The following is a 5,323-nucleotide window of genomic DNA, read 5'->3' as shown; positions in this document are numbered from 1 at the left end:
ACTCAGGACTGGGACCACCTTGTGCTGCTTTTCTAGGCTCATTAGCAGGGAGCTGGATCAGAAGTGGAGCAGTGGGACTCAAACCAGATGCTGGCATTGCTGTCAGTAGCTTAACCCACTGTGCTGCAATGCTGACCCCAAACCTTTTTTATTTTATTTATTGATTTGAGAGAGAGAGGGAGAGAGAGAGAGCGAGCAAGTACTCCCATTTACTGATCCAGTGGCTGGGGCTGAGCTGGGCTGAAGTCAGGAACTTGGAACTCAATCCAGGTTTCCCATGTGGGTGTCAGGACTGCAGTTATCTGGACCATCACTGCCGCCTCCCAGCGTCTGCATTGGCAGGAAGCTGGAGTCAGGAGCTAGAGCTGGTAGTTAACCCAAATACTCTGATATTAGATGCAGCGGTCTTAATGGGCATTTTCACTGCTAAGCTAAATTCCTGCCTTTAAGCTTTCTTTAAAAAATTCATTAAGAGGCATCAAATAAAGACAATAAAGAACCCTTGGATAGGATTATTTTTAACTTCCCATAAGAGTTTTCTGTGGCCATTGCTGTTCTCTTGTGCTTTCCAGGGGGTGCCAATGCCTGTGGAACAGGTGCCTACCCGGCTTGGGGATTTGCAAGAAAGGAGGCACCTGACCCATGGACCGTGTCTGACCCAAGAAGAGAAGGTGCATGGTAGGCTAGATGGGGTGGCTTTGCTGAGCCATTGCTATGGTGTATGTATGTGTATGGTGTATGCTGGCGCTGTGCCCCCAGCATCATGAATTGAGAAGGGGCTGGGGCTTCCTGTGAGGCCACTGGGCTTGGCTCTCCTTGGGCACGATCTTTTTCTCTCTCTAGCGATATTATGCAAATGAAGAGGCTGTACCAGGTGACTGCTGTAGCCAGGGCCATCTTTTCTGCAGCTGGACCACAGGGGAAAAAGTGTCAATCCAAGAAAGGCCTGGGCCTCAGAAGACTGTGTTTTTCTCAAGCCCTTGCCCAGCAAGGTCAGATCAGCTAAGGACCATTTTGTGGGCTACACCCAGCACTCTCTTCTGCATTGCAGAGCCTGGATGATTTGTACCCAGCTGTCCCCTTCCTAGTGGCCCTGCCCAGTGATGAATTTGAGTGTCCCCAGTTGCTTTTCTTATAGCTCATGATTTGTTCTACCAGCCACACAGATATGGGAATGTCCACTTGCACGAGTTTTTTCCTAGGTGAAAGTCACATCCCTACCATTAACGATTTTTAGACTTACAATTGAGTGACATTTGCACATTCACCATGTTGTGCTGCTGTTGCCTCCATTTACTTCCAAAATATGTTCATCATCTCAAGCAGAAGTCCCATATCCACTGAGCATCACCCCCTATTCTCCCTTGCTTGCCCAGTCTTGGTTTCTGTATAGGAATATGAATATTTCCTATAAATGGAGTCAAACAGTAGTACATGGCCTTTTGTGTTTGGTTTCTTGTGCCCTCCATGACTTGGGGAGATTCATCCACATTGCAATGTGTGTAAGTGCCATTCCCCGTTATGACTGAACAAGGTCCCACGGTAGGGATGGACCATGTCTGCTTCTTTGATCATCCACTGATGAGAGTTTGGCGTGTTTCCCCACTTTGGTTATTGCTATGACTCTGTTTTTGGAAAGGCTGTTTGTTTGTGTACTTGTTATTTTGGGAAGAGAATCAGAGGCCAGAGTCATTGGCTATGGACTTGTGGGAGTCTTGGGAAGTGAGATGAGTGGTGTGTAGGCTCTGGGGACCCGAGCTTCACTGCTCCACTAAGTGTTCTCCTGACCCTTTCCTAAAGGACGTTCTGACTTTGTCGGTCACCAGCTTGGACCTGCCAGCCCTGCTGCGAAGGCCTCCTCCCTCCCACCCGTAGCTGCGTTAGTGGGCTTTGCACCACTACCGTGGAATAGCAGACATGGACTGTTTACAAGGGAAGAAAGTTCTGGAGATTCAGGTCCAAGATTGGGTGGCCCATTGCTTGGGCCCCTGGTGAGGTGGGAGGATGGCAATGGCAGAGTATGTGTGGAGAAAGGAGGATCCGATGAGCCAGGAAGCAGAGAGAGGTAGGGGTGGCCTCTCAGGCTTAATAAACCATGCTCTCTGGAGACCTAGCTTCTGGGCGTGCCCCTGATGACCACTAGTCCCAGCTCTAAACACCATCATGGGATGAGCTTTTTACTCTCTCAGTACTGCTAACATAGGACTTTTCGTTTAGACATCTGCACAAGTTCAGGGGCCAAACCTTGTTCAAACCATAACAGTAGCACTTGCACAGTCACGTGCCGACTCAGTCTCTGCTTCTTCACCATGATCAAGCCTCTTCTTGTAGGTCGTTTTCCTGTCCTGTAAGCTTGCTCTTTGCTTTGCTGCGTTGCTCTCTGCCTTCTCCATGGGCTCAGACCTTCCCGTAACTCCAAGCAGACAACTAGGAATTGTAGGTTGTGATACAAGCCTGTGCAAGTGCCTAGTGCTTTTGTGGGGATTTGTTTTCCTCCCTTGAATGCAGGCCCCGTGGAAACCTTAAGCTACCTCATGCTTTTACCAGTGACCAATGCTATGAAAGTGGTGTGCAAAACAGAAGGACTAGGTGAGTGTGGTTTTAGGAACTTCCAGCTGTTGGGCTCCCCATGGCTGTCCTGGGGGCCACGATGCGCACTTGGGTTTCTGCTGATGCCCTGAGCCATCCCAGCTCAGTCCTAAGTTTTATAATGTCACCAGAACCCCCACTGGTGTTCTAGCTCATAGTGGCCTCTGTCAGTTATATCAAGTGCCTGCCCATAAGGCTGTCCCCCATCCCTAGTCCTGGGCTGAGTTGTATTTGCATGTCGAGAGAGGTTAGTGTCACCCAGAAGTGACCCTGGCATCGGTAGAGCCCCCAGCCTACTGATGTGATGAAGCGCTAACTCTTGAATGCGGAGTGCTTTTCCACTCCAAAACCATGCAGGGCAGTGACAGAGGGGACAGCTAGTTCGAGCTGCACAGCGTCTTTGGTGGCCTTGTCGGCTTCTGTTGCCCATGACGTGGATGCTCTGCTACTTTGTATTCATAGTTTCCTAAGAGTCAGAGGCGCACATCACAGAGTAAAGGACTTCAGCTCTGTTTGGTATGAAAGACGCATCTGTCCTGTCCCTCCCACCAACACCCGGGAAGCTTTCCTGTCGCTCTGAGGCTGGCTTCACCTGTTTATTCAGGCCTTTCCTGAAGCTGAGGTGATGGGCGTGTCACATGGGATGGGAGGCCTCGTGGATGACCACAGGGCACCTCTGGGTCACTGTGTTTCAGAACAATGCCCTTTAGTGCAGAGCTATGGATCGGAGGAATGTTTTCATTCCACAGCTTTGTGTCACTTTATGAGAACAGGAGCCCAGGGAAAATGTCCAGCTCCCAAACCGCACTGCGGGCCTGGAAGCGAACATGGCCCTCGGCCTCCTCCCCCATGAGCCAGGCAGACATCTCCCCACCCCCTAGCCTTCCCCTGGATCATTAGCAGGGCACCTTCCGGAAAGAGCGCGAGGGCCAGCCCCCAGCATTCCACAGCAGCAGCACGCTTTGTAGGGCTGTCTGCCTCGTGACTTGCAATGGAAGGAATTTTGGGCCTCATGCCCACAGGCTGATGCCAAAAAGGTTAACTAGAATTAAAAACAGGGTGGGGGACCCTGTCTATAAACAGGAGGAAGTAGAATTCAGGACTGCTTTTGTGGCCTCATTAGATGGGGAGCTCCATCCTGGGAAATGCTATACCCACACGGGTTCTCACCCTGGGTCATCAGTACAAGCATGGCCCCCCTCCCCTCCCCTCCCCAGTCATCTGCCGTCTTATAGTCATTGGGCCAAGGTTGTCCAGCACACTTGCATCCGAATGGTCTATCTATTCTGGACAAAGAGCAGGTATTAAGAAATGTCTCTCGCTGAGGCCCTGAGGTCCTTAGGCTTAGCATGGAAGGAGGCAGGGGAGGTGGAAAGTGGCCTGGCAGCCAGCCAGCCCGTCTTGCCCTGCTCTGTGCTGGGCATAGGGTGCAGGCTGACTTGATGTGTTGTGCCTGTGAGCTGTGGCGGGGGCATGCTCATCACCCCCTTTCTCACTGAGGAAGCAGTCTCAGGAGTTGGGCTTATTTAGGAGCCTACTTTCCAAAAATGGAACACAGACTTAAAGGATACGTTTGCTTTGGTACAAAAAATTGTTTTGAAGTCCAAGCAGTTTTTTCCTAACATGCATCTTCCGTGAACATTGCGAAGTCTTCTTACAGGAATATTTTGGCCCCTGGGGCTCCGAAAGGATTTGAGGTATTTAACTAAAGTGCTCAGATTCAAAAGGGGAATGATAACTGTGGATGGAGAGGGGTTTGATGGGTGGAGCGTGGAAGGAATGATAAAACCCCCTGGGAGTGCTCGCCAGGGGGCTGAATACATAGACTTGGCTTGGGGTTTCCTAGAAAGCCAAAGAGAAGCAACACAGTTCACGGTTAGAAAGGTGAAGCGGCTTCCATAGGAAGTACAGGGTTTCAACCTGGGTTTGTCTGACTGCAGAACTCACTTGTTCATTCATTGTAAGGAGAGATTTGCACTGTGGTCTTGAATGCAGCTGAAGACCCAGGCCTGGAACATGATGCTAAGATCAAGTCCTGCCACACTATGAAGACAGCTACCAACACGCTGCCAAGGCTTGGGCCAGCGTGTGCCAGGAGGCAAGATGGGGCCTCCCACCACCCGCGGCCTGCCACCCGCCCCTCCCCAGCCCACATGGGAAGAACAGTGTGTGTGCAGTGAGGGGAGGCAGAGAACAACTCAGCCTGGGCCCCCTGGAGGTAGGGGCCGTGGACACAAGGACTGGTGCTCACAATGGCCTAGACAGTTCTGAAAACAGAAAGCCCCCTGGAGTCGTGGGCACCAGTACAACACAGCAGTGAAGCGGGAGTGTTCTTCAGCTTCTCTTCACTGCAACCAACTACCTGAGGTAGCTACCCTCAGAAAGAGAAGAGGTTCATGGCCAGGACTTAGCAGCCCCATGGGTTTGGGCTCTGGTGAGGGTGGTGGTTGGCAGTGGTGGAAGGCAGAGAGGGGTGGCTGGGCACACACTTTGATAACAACCCTCTTGCAAGAACCACCTCCAAAGGGCATGTTCCTGGGGACCCAAGGACCTCCCACTAGGCCCCGCCTTCGAAACATTCCACCACCTCCCAGTAGAGTCTCCCTGGAGACCAAACTTTGAGCACCTGGGCCATTTCGGGCCAAGCAAGCTAACATCCAAGCAACAGTGGTGGAATTGTAGACAATGTCCCTGGGAACCCCATGGTGGTAGGAGGAGGTACTCCCCAGCCTAT

Source organism: Oryctolagus cuniculus, chromosome 12, assembly GCF_964237555.1.
Source record: "Oryctolagus cuniculus chromosome 12, mOryCun1.1, whole genome shotgun sequence".
NCBI classification, from domain to species: domain Eukaryota; kingdom Metazoa; phylum Chordata; class Mammalia; order Lagomorpha; family Leporidae; genus Oryctolagus; species Oryctolagus cuniculus.
The sequence above is the reverse complement of the archived record's forward strand: the minus strand, read 5'-3'. Positions refer to the sequence as shown.